We start from the raw sequence: 12819 nt of genomic DNA on the forward strand, positions 1-12819 counted from the left end.
TATTCACCAGGTAATTATAGTATCATACATAGTGTTGCTACTGGTTTAAAAACCTTCTGTGCTTTGCCTTTTCATCCCATTTTCCCCCTATCCCTTGGCAACTGCTGATCTTTTTACTGTCTACATAGTTTTGCCTTTTCCAGAATGTCATGTAGTTAGAAACGTACAGCATGTAGATATTTCAGAATGCCTTACTTCATTCTCCATGTCTTTTCATGGCTAGATAGCTCATTTCTTTTGAGCACAATATTATTCCATTGTCTGGGTATAATTCAATGTATTTATCCATTCATCTACTAAAGGACATCTTGACTGCTTCCAAGTTTTGGTGATTATGAATAAAGCTGCTATAAATATCCTTGTGCAGGTTTGTATGTGGATATAAGTTTTCACTTCATTTGGGTAAATACCAAAGAGCACAATTTCTGGATCGTATAAGAGTATGTTTAGTTTTACAAGAAACTGCCAAACTGTCCTCCAAAGTAACTGTACCATTTTCCGTTCCCACCAGAAATAATGAGAGTTTTGGTTATTCCATACTCTCTGCCTCTCTGCAGTATTTGGTGTTGTCAGTAATCTGAATTTTGCCAAAGGTGTGTAGTGTTAATAGGTGTGTAATGCTATCTCATTGTTTTAATTTACATTTCCATGATGACAAATAATATGAAGTACCTTTTTCTAAGTTTATTTGCCATTTGTATAGCTTTATTTTGAACTGTCTGTTAAGGTCATTGGCCCACTTTTTAATTGCTTTTTTATTGTTGAGTTATGAGTTACTTTTATATTTTGGATAACAGTCATTTATCAGATACATCTTTTGCAAATATTTTCTCCCAGTTTGTGGTTTATCTTTTAATTCTATTGTCCTTCACAGAGAAGAAAATTTAATTTTAATAAAGTCCAACTTAATTATTTCTTCCATTGATTGTGTGTTTGGTGTTGTATCTCAAAAATCATCATCAAACCCAGGGTCACCTAGACTTTCTCTTATGTTATCCTCTCGAAGTTTTATAGTTTAATGTTTTACATTCATGTTTGTAATTATTCTTAGTTGATTTTTTGTGAAGGGTGTAAGGTCTTTGTCTAGGTTCAATTTTTTTTGCATGTTGGTGACCAGTTGAAAAGACTATCTTTGCTCCATTGTATTGCTTTTGCTCCATTGTCAAAGATAAGTTGACTATATTTATATATTCTATTTCTGGTCTTTCTATTATGTTCCATTGATCTAGCCATCTACGTTTTTGTCAATACTAAGCTGCCTTGATTATTGTAGCTTTATAATAAGTCAATATCTGGAAGTATCAGTCCTCCAACTTTGTTTTTCTCCTTCCATTTGCTATTCTGGGTCTTTTAGCTCTGCATATAAATTTTAGAATAAAATTGTCAATATTCACAAAGTAACTTGCTGGAGTTTTGTTTGGGATTGCAATGAATCTATACATCAAGTTGGGAAGAACTGCCATCTTGACAATATTGAGACTTCTTATTCACAAGCATTAAAGATCTCTCCATTTGCTTAGTTCTTTGATTTCTTTCATCAGAGTTCTGTAGTTTTTCTCATATAGTTCTTAAACATATTTTGTTAGATTTATATTGCTAATGTAAATGGTATTGTGTTTTAAATTTTAAATTACACTTGTTTATTGCTGATATATAGGAAAGTGATTGACTTTTATATATTAATGTTGTATCCTATAACTGTCCTATAATTGCTCATTAGTTCCTGAGGTTTATTTTTTCTGTTCTTTCAGATTTTCAACTTTTCAATCATGTCATCTGAAAACAAAAACAGTTTTATTTCTTCCTTCTCAGTGCCATTTATTTTATTTTCTTGTCTTACTGCATTACCTAGGACTTCCAGTACAGAGTTGAAAAGCAGTGGTGAGAGTGGACATTCTTGTCTTGTTTTTAATCTCTGTGAGAAAGCTTCAAGTTTTTCATCATTAGTATGCTATTAGCTAAACGTTTCTTTAATAGATATTCTTTATCAAATTGAGGAAGTTCCCTTCTACTCCTAGTTTACTTAGAGCTTTTATCATATATTAGTGTTGGAATTTTGTCAAATATTGAATACTTTTTCTGCATCTATTGATATCATGTGAGTTTTTGTTTTGTTTTGTTTTTTTGCCTTTTGATGTGATGGATTATATTAACTGCCTTTTGGAATGTGAACTAGCCTTGCATACCTGGAATAAATCCTACTTGGTCATGGTGTGTAATTCATTTTATACATTGTTGGATTCAATTTGAGAACATTTTGTTGACAATTTTTGCACCTATGTTCCTGAGAGGTATTGGTTTGTAGCTTTCTTGTAATATCTTTGTCTTGTCTTGGTATTAAGGTAGTGCTGGCCTTCAGCTTCTGTCTTTTGAAAGAGATTATAGAGAAGTGGTGTAATTTCTTTCTTTAACTGGAATTCACTTTTTATCTGAGCCTAGTGCTTTCTGTTTTGGAAGGTTATTAATTATTGATTCATTTTTATATTTGATAAAGTCTTATTCAGATTGTTTATTTCTTCTTGTGTAAGTTTTGGCAGGTGTGTCTTTCAAGAAATTGTTTAATTTCATCTATGTTATCAAATTTTAGGGCATAGAGATTTTTATAGTATTCCTTGATTATCCTTTTTCTGCCCTTGGGATCTGTTGTGATGTCCCCTATTTCATTTTTGATATCAGTAATACATGACCTCTCATTGTCTTAGTTATTCTAGTTAGAAGCTTATTGATTTTATTGTTTAGAAAAATTTTAAATAGAATGGTAAAGAAAATCTCACCAGGAAGTTGGCATTTAAAAACAAACAATCAAACAAAAAGTTTGTAGGAAGAAAAGTGTGAATCGTGTATATTTGGGGAAAATATAAATATGAAAATGTTTTTCAGGCAGAGAAAACAGCAAGAGGAAATCCTTGAGTTTTAAGCTTGTCTGGTGTGCTCCAGGAATAGGAATGGTGCCAAAATAGCTAGAATTAAATGAGCATGATTGGGGAGACAGTATAAAAAGAGATCAGACATGCTATGAGAAAGTGCTTAGATTTTATAGGTTATTTTATGCAAATGTAAATATTGGGATATTTATTTCAAGTAAGATGGAATTTTATTGGAAATGGGTGAGCCTTTACATTAAAGAAATCACTTTAGCTTTTGATGAAGATGGGGTAGACAATACTAGAAGCATTTATCAGATAGAAAACATTTTGTGATTATCCAAGTGAGAGATAATGGTGGCTTGGACCAGAGTCTTAGCAATGGAGGCTCTGAAAAATTGCTGTGTCATAACCACTAGGATTTGATCATTTGTTTTTTAAAAGCCCCAAGTAAATTACAATTGCCAAGTTTATACATACGTGTGTGTGTGTGTGTGTGTGTGTGTGTGTGTGTGTATGTGTATATACATAGACAGAGAGAGAGAGCACTTCTGTATACTAGAAAAGTGATGGGAGTAATACAAAAATAATAACTAACAGTTACTGAGTGCTTAGTAGCTTAGTATATGTCAGGCCCTGTTCTGTGTGTTTGAGATATATTTACTCAGTTAATCGTGATAATAACCCTTTAAGGTAAGTAAGTACTATATATATATGACTATTATAAAGAAAATAAACTTTCTGTATATGGTGCTGTCCAAAGTCCCAAAGTTAATAAATGTAATAGAAACTAAAACTTAAACAATTTAATCTAGAACCTACACACCTCACCATTGTTGTATATTGCTTCCCTCCTGAATATAAATGTGAAGGTAGAAGAATGAGCAAGTATGTGTGCTAAAATTTTCAGCTTTTTTATGGAAAGGCATAGGAGGTTTTCAACATTTAATGAATCAAGTACACAATTTAATTCACATTATACAATTGTACAATTATAGAAGTAATCACCAGAAGCACTAAAACCAGAAATGTTTAATAGAAATTCCCTCTTGGGAATGATTCTCTAAAACAGGGAAGGTAAGGGCAGAAGCCGTTACCTTAAAACCGAACTTCCATGATCACCCCAGTCAGTGCCCACTTTACATGTTTACTAGGCTCACCCACTTTATGGGAAACATTTTCACTCTTAGATGTAAGATGATTTTTTTAAGGGCTAAAAGTTATATTCTGCTTTATTATCAGTAGAAGGATTTTATGAAAGTCAATGAAATTGTAACCTCATAATTAGGATTTTATGGAAGATAGTGCTAATCTCTAATGTAACTCCAGCTCCTTAGCTATTTGAGAGACTTTTGAATAAATAGACTTGGTCTAGTGTTTGTCTAGCTTTTTGAATTTTGATATTAGCTGTAGTATTACTGAGTTACAGATATTTGTCCACATAATTTGTGTGAGAACAACATAGGAGGTACTCAGTAGAGGGCCAAGAGAAGATCAAGAGTGCCAATTAGTAGCCACTCAGAGTCCCCTGCCAGGAACTTTTTCATTTGTATTCAGAGGTTTGGAAAAGATGGTTATCCATGCCCAGAAGAATTCAATGTGAACTCTTGGGTGACATATAAAAGAGAAAAGTTTCATTTCCAGAGAGCAGTGGAAACACAACTAATCTTATGTCCACAATTCTTCCTTCCAAATTTAAGAGAAAATATGTATAGAAATTTTTAATTTTTATTTTAATATTATAATGTAGATGAAAGTCTGAAATTTAAAAAGAAAAAACAACTCATGAAAAGAAATAGTGTATTCATTTCTTTAATTTATAACCTTTGTTTTTTCAAACAAATGACCCAGGGCTTCAAAATTACTTATGTCTTTTGTAATTTAGGATTGTTTTCTTCTTCTTTCTGAAACACTTCCTTATATACTTATTTTCTATGACCCGTGCCTACAACCTATCCTTTTAGAACCTGATTAAAGGAAGACAGAGGGTCAAATAACTTTTGAAGCTCAATAATTTATTAATATAGCTCCAGTCAAAAACATTGACCTGAATACTGTCTTCCTTTTTAACTGAGATGTTAAAAGCTATTTTAGGGATCCTTTTTTCCATTTAATTATGCTTATACTTAATTAAATCTACATAATTCAGCTGATTTCCATCGTTATAAAGTATTGTTGTAGGCATGCAGAGAATAAATAGATTTGATTCTATCAGGAAGAAAGAGCAAAAGCTGAGAGTTGCTGATTCTTTAAAATGTAATTTCTACTTAGTAAAGAAATTAACTCCAAAAAATACTTATGTCCTTGCTTTTTCGCAGGATCACACTCAAGTAATGAGCAATTGGGTAATCTCCAGAGCCTACCCTAGGTTTAATGATAATTTTCCCCTTATCTTTCCCATTACTTTCTTTACTCTTTTTTCTTCGTGGTCTACAGTCCTCTGCGTGCCCTAAATTCTAAAGCTTTCTCCTGATTTCCCAGAGATTCTTCTGTGACACATGTGATTCTCCACCCTGAATTCAAACTAATCTATAATTTCTAACTAGTGTCTTGTGCTCTTGATCTCGTCATCCTTTCCCTACCTCAACTGTCAACAGTTCAATATGATAACTCATATGAGACTCATCTGTGCCCATGTAGTATTTCCTCATAGGAGTAATTCTCTAACTAGATATTTAGGGCTGCTGGGGAAACATATTTTCAGAGTGTAGTGAGTTCTGTACAAGAATCTATGAAAACCTTTTATTTGTATTTCAAAGATCATCTATTATAAGCATATTTTCCGTACTTATTATTGGGATAAGTATTGAATCATTTAGTATCTAAAGGAATTATTCAGTAGATGATTATCATCATTTTTGCAGCATGCATAGATCCAAAGACCCTCCATGAAATTGTAGTTAGTTCAATAGTTCAAATAGAGAAAAACAGTGGGAAAATTAAGCCATTATATCATGTCTAGGAAAAAACGCATGTAGGGGAGAAAAAAATTTCCTTAACTCCCTTAGGATCCCTGGCTGAGCCTGAAAATTAGACTGACAAAGACAAATCAACAGGAGAAACACATAAAAATGTATTTAATTAATAGAAGTTTTATGTGATATGGGGACCTTCATAAGGAAATGAAGACTTAGAAGAAATGATTAAGTCTGATGATTTTATACTATGTTTGATGAAAAGTGGAGAGCTGTGGGAAAACATGATAGCACAAAGGGTATGAGCCAAGGGTAGTAAACTGGGGAAAACTTAGCAAGGCCTGTTCATTCAGATTCCTCTTCGTGTCTTTCCATCTTTGCAGATAAAACTATTGAATTTTATTGTTTTTTAAGAATCATTTGTATCTAGCTTATAATTTTATTGTTAAACTTTAATAATGTTTGTATCTATTGTTTTATTTGTTTTTAAATAGCATCAAAAGAAATATAAAATACATTGACACAGAGTCAAGTAAAATTATTGCATTACTTTTCACTTGGATATCACTGAAGTTTGAAGAAAAATGCCTCATAGCTTCTGCAGATAAAGGGATTGTTAGTCTCTAAGTTAAATGTTTCAATTAGAAGAACTGATTTGTTTTAATTTGCTAATATTAGCATTTAAATGAAGAAAAGTACATTTATGAGGAAAATTTTTATTCTATGGCTAGTCAGCTAAGACATGCCTTTTTTTTTTGTCTCACTGTTGTGGCCTCTCTTTTTTTTTTTTGTCTCACTGTTGCGGAGCACAGGCTCCGGATGCGCAGGCTCATCGGCCATGGCTCACGGGCCTAGCTGCTCCGCGGCATATGGGATTTTCACAGACTGGGGCACGAACCTGTGTCCCCTGCATCGGCAGGTGGACTCTCAACCACTGTGCCACCAGGGAAGCCCTAAGACATGCCTTTTGCACAGCTAAAAAACACACACAAAATATTTTTACCCATAACTTTCAGGTCATATCTTGACAGTTATCTATTTTCTTACAAATTATGCCATCCTCCAAACTGAAGTTAGTTCTCCATCGTCTCAAAAATGTTACATTTTGATTACTTTAAAGGTGAACACGGGGCTTCCCTGGTGGCGCAGTGGTTGAGAGTCCGCCTGCCGATGCAGGGGACACGGGTTCGTGCCCCGGTCCGGGAGGATCCCACATGCCGCGGAGCGGCTGGGCCCGTGAGCTATGGCCGCTGAGGCTGTGCGTCCGGAGCCTGTGCTCCGCAACAGAAGAGGCCACAACAGTGAGAGGCCCGCGTAACGCAAAAAAAAAAAAAAAAAAAAAAAAAAAAAAGTGAACACTTTATAAAGACAAGTCCTTCAAAATATCTCATTTATTTTGATGCCTGCAAATTGTTTTGCTTTCTTTGCTGTCTCACATCAGTGATCAGTTTTCTTCACAACACAAGGTACTAGGAGGAATGGGAACTCTACCAGGTTTAATGTTACTAATAGAAAAATTTTTTTTCCATAGGATCTGAGGTTTTAATCATATATACTTTAAAAAAGCAATTATTTTAATATGGAATAGTACAAACACATATAGATTTTATAATCACTGGCATTCAGAGTGTCTCATCTTCCTGGACATCTGCTTTTACTTACATGGGAATGCATGTGTGTAACTTTACATAATATTTTACTTTTTAAAATTTTTTATTTTTTAAAATCTTTATTGGAGTAGAATTGCTTTACAATGGTGTGTTAGTTTCTGCTTTATAACAAAGTGAATCAGCTATACATATACAAATATCCCCATATCTCCTCCCTCTGGCATCTCCCTTCCACCCTCCCTATGCCACCCCTCTAGGTGGACACAAGGCACCAAGCTGATCACCCTGTGCTATGTGGCTGCTTCCCACTAGCTATCTATTTTACATTTGGTAGTGTATATATGTAAATGTTACTCTCTCACTTTGTTCCAGTTTACCCTTCCCCCTCCCCTTGTCCTCAAATCCATTCTCTACATCTACATCTTTATTCCTCTCCTGACCCTAGGTTCATCAGAACCATTTCTTTTTTATAGATTCCATATATATGTGTTAGCATATAGTATTTGATTTTCTCTTTCTGACTTACTTCATTCTGTATGACAGACAATAGGTCCATCCACCTCACTACAAATAACTCAATTTTGTTTCTTTTCATGGCTGAGTAGTATTCCATTGTGTATATTCCATATGTACATTCCATTGTACATATTCCATTGTGTATATGTGCTATGTCTTCTTTATCCATTCATCTGTCGATGGACACTTAGGTTGCTTCCATATCCTGGCTATTGTAAATAGAGCTGCAGTGAACATTTTGGTACATGATTCTTTTTGAATTATGGTTTTCTCAGGGTATATGCCCAGTAGTGGGATTGCTGGGTCATACGGTAGTTCTATTTTTTAGTTTTTTAAGGAGCCTCCATACTGTTCTCTGTAGTGGCTATATCAATTTACATTCCCACCAAGAGTGCAAGAATGTTCCCTTTTCTCCACACCCTCTACAGCATTTATTGTTTGTAGATTTTTTGATGATGGCCATTCTGACCAGTGTGAGGTGATACCTCATTGTAGTTTTGACTTGCATTTCTCTAATGATTAGTGTTGTTGAGCATCCTTTCACGTGTTTGCTGGCAATCTGTATATCTTCTTTGGAGAATTGTCTATTTAGGTCTTCTGCCCATTTTTGGATTGGGTTGTTGGTTTATTTGGTATTGAGCTGCATGAGCTGCTTGTATATTTTGGAGATTAATCCACTGTCAGTTGCTTCGTTTCCAAATATTTTCTCCCATTCTGAGGGTTTTCTTTTCATCTAGTCTGTGGTTTCCTTTGCTGTGCAAAAGCTTTAAAGTTTCATTGGGTCCCATTTGTTTACTTTTGTTTTTATTTCCATTTCTCTGCGAGGGGGATCAAAAAGGATCTTGCTGTGATTTATACCGTAGAGTGTTCTGCCTGTGTTTTACTCTAAGAGATTTATACGCTCTGGCCTTACATTTAGGTCTTTAATCCATTTTGAGTTTATTTTTGTGTACGGTGTTAGGGAGTGTTCTAATTTCATTGTTTTACATGTAGCTGTCCAGTTTTCCCAGTGCCACTTATTGAAGAGGCTGCCATTTATCTATTGTATAGTCTTTTATTAAAAATAAGGAGTCCATATGTGTGTGAGTTTATCTCTGGGCTTCCTATCCTGTTCCATTGATGTATATTTCTGTTTTTGTGCCAGTACCATACTGTCTTGATTACTGTAGCTTTGTAGCGTAGTCTGAAGTCAGGGAGTCTGATTCCTCCAGCTCCATTTTTCTTTCTCAAGATTCTTTTTGTTATTTGGGGTCTTTTGTGTTTCCATACAAATTGTGAATTTTTTTGTTCTAGTTCTGTGAAAAATGCCATTGGTAGTTTGGTAGAGATTGCATTGAATCTGTAGATTGCTTTGGGTCATATAGTTATTTTCACAATATTGATTCTTCCAATCCAAGAACATGGTATCTCTCCATCTGTTTATATCATCTTTAATTTCTTTCATCAGTGTCTTATAGTTTTCTGCCTACAGGTCTTTTTTCTCCATAGGTAGGTTTATTCCTAGGCATTTTATTATTTTTGTTGCAATGGTAAATGGAAGTGTTTCCTTAATATCTCATTCAGATTTTTCATCGTTAGTTTATAGGAATGCAAGAGATTTCTCTGAATTAATTTTGTATTCTGCTACTTTACCAAACTCATTGATTAGCTGTAGTAGTTTTCTGGTAGCATCTTTCAGATTCTGTATGTATAGTATCATGTCATCTGCAAACAGTGACAGTTTTACTTCTTCTTTTCTGAGTTGGATTCCTTTTACTTCTTTTTCTTCTCCGATTGCTGTGACTAAAACTTTCAAATCTATGTTGAATAAGTGGTGAGAGTGGGCAACCTTGTCTTCTTCCTGATCTTAGTGGAAATGGTTTCAATTTTTCACCATTGAGAATGATGTTGGCTGGGGGTTTGTCATATATGGCCTTTATTAAGTTAGGTAAGATCCCTCTGTGCCAATTTTCTGGAGGGTTTTTATCATAAATGGGTGTTGAATTTTGTCGAAAGCTTTTTCTGCATGTATTGAGATGATCATATGGTTTTTCTCTTTCAATTTGTTAATATGATTTATCACATTGATTGATTTGCGTATATTGAAGAATCCTTGCATTCCTGGGATAAAACCCACTTGATCATGATGTATGATCTTTTAATGTGCTGTAGGATTCTGTTTGCTAGTATTTGGTTGAGGATTTTGGTATCTATGTTCATCAGCGATATTGGCCTGTAATTTTCTTTTTTTGTAGTACGTTTTTCTGGTTTTGATATCAGGGTGATGGTGGCCTTGTAGACCTCTGAGCTGAATGCTGTTTTTCTCCTTAATAGGCGTAATGATTAATGTATCTTACCCTGATTGCTTGTGAGATTGTATTAGTTTTCCACAACTATCCACTCCCCTTTCTCTTTAATACCTTGAGAGGACTACATTTCCCCCTTCCTCACATTTCCTTAACTTTGTGTTTGGCCAAGTAACTTGCTTCAGCCAAGGACATGTGGGAAGACATGAAAATACATGAGTTCCAAGTTTCTATGAGCTTTCTTGCCCTCCTGCAGTCTACCATAAGAAGATTGTGACTGCTTCATGTAGTTACTGCTCTTTGCCTTGTTCCCCAAAAAGCAAATCTATACAGTGGACCTAAACCCAAGTCTAGTCAAGCTCAGCTGAGCCAAGTAGTATGCCATACAACCTACTGACCCATGAGTGAAAAATACATGTCTGTTTTAAGCTAATAAATTTTTTGATCTGTTGTTTATATAGAATTTTTGCAGCAAAATCTAAGATATTTCTTGCAGAGCTGTGATCTTCAAATAGGTTCCCATATACAAATATGATTTATAAATGTTATAGTATAAAAATATCTTACAGCCATTATACTGCAAATAAATCAAAGACTAAAAATAACACACTGCATAATTGTACTTTTGTGAAGTTGTAGAATAGGCAAAACAAGTCCATGGTGATAGTAATTACCTCAGGGGTGAGGCTGAAGGACCTTGGCAATAATTTAATAGTATGAGCATTAAGGAACTATTTGGAGTAGTGGAAAGTTTCTAAAATTTGTTATCCATGTTGAATACAGAGATATGTACAACTGTCAAAGCTCAAATAGCTTAAAAATCATGCACCATATTATATGTTAATTATAACTCAGTAACACAAAACCCATTCAATATTGCTGACTCATCCCTGAACTTGACTTTTACATCCAAGTACACACTCAGCATTTTCACTTGAACATTGATAGGCAACTCCCACTCAGTATTCTCACAACCAAACTCCTAATTCTACCCACCCCTTAAGAAAATTTCTCTTGCAACAGTATGCCTTATCCAAGAAGAGAAAACAGCTCCATTTCCCTAGTTCTTCAGGCCAAAAATTTTTTAAAAACATTGATTCCTATCTCTCAAATAGTGCATCCAACTCATTGTCCACTCCTCACTACTTCCTCTGCAAATATCCTGATCCAAGCCATAGTCATTTGTAAGGCTCCCAACTTTTATCCTTGACATTCTGCTGCTCAGATAGCTAGAGTGTGCATAGTTGATTCTCAATTGATATTTACTAAAGTGATGAGTGAATGAAAATGACTTTGCATCCTAGCTTTTTCTATTTAATTTCATCCAGAAGAATCGTGATCTCCCAGGAGTTATTATGGCTCAAACACCAGCTCTGCAAGCACTTACTGCTTGTTCAATCTAATTAGCATTACTTACAAAGGAAATGTAGAACAGCCCAATGCAAGTGTAAAGAAAGCATTAATCATCCTGAGTGCAAAGCTTAAAAGCAAGATAGTAAGAGAAACTACTTTCCTGCTCCTTTAATTATTCTGGCAGCCACAAACAAAACAGAATGAAGAGAGAGGATGAAGGCACTAAAAAGAACACTGCCATGATTTTATCCCAAGGAAGTCATCCTTTCTCCCATTTTCTTCCAGGTTTCTGGCACCTCCATCCTAAACAGTTCTAAATCTTTACAAAGTGAATTCAATCACCCTAGAATTCATGCCTGAATTCTAAAATTTACAAGCCTGCCTTATATCGGTTAAGTAAAAACAAAATCTTCACAGAGAGAAGAGAGCATCAGTGAGCCCAAAACAATATGATAATGACAACCCAAGTATCTGAACACATGTTAAGACCAACTTTCCCTCTTTAACTTTGTACATTCTGGTTCTTCCAGTCATTAATTCACTTAATAATAGCAGTAAAGTATAATTTTTAAAAAGAATAAATTTATGATTCACACACAAATATAAATGAACACTTGTAAAATATTTCAGTCAACTCAATGAGTGAGCCAGTAGACATTACAACCAGTTCAAATGAGATTTTAATTACAAAGATTTTTATTCTGTACAGGACAAAATTCATTTCCATCACCATGAACAAGAATCATCTGCATTGCTGTAAGCATTACTGTTTTCTACAAGTTAACTTCTATCTACAGAGTTGTTCAGTTGTTGGTTGAAGACATAGCTAGCTACACACCCCTATGGAATCCAGTATCTCCAGTAAGTCTGTTAAACAGTGCAAGCATGCCACTCAAAAGACATTTGAATTCTATTTTGCCCATTTCCAAGTCATTGTCAATTTTTCCTGGCAACAAGAAAAGGAATTACCTTACTGAACTATTATATAATAACTTTTCAAAACAAGTTCTACTGAAAAGTTTCCTAAACAGTGAAATAGTTTAAATATCTTTATTATATCAAAAAAACAGTATGTACATGTTTTCTTCTCAATTCTTCTTTGACTCATGGCTTAAAAGTTTACTCTCTAGAGGACTGACTTTAAAAAAAAAAACAATTGCACTCCATTGCTGCAGTGAAACTATCATTTGTCATGAGTGTGTGACTGCAAAAACAGTGACAAAGCAACAAGCAAAATGTTACAGAAATGCTTCATTTAAATTTATTGTTTTCCATT

This window comes from Phocoena phocoena, chromosome 4, assembly GCF_963924675.1.
Source record: "Phocoena phocoena chromosome 4, mPhoPho1.1, whole genome shotgun sequence".
Lineage (NCBI taxonomy): Eukaryota > Metazoa > Chordata > Mammalia > Artiodactyla > Phocoenidae > Phocoena > Phocoena phocoena.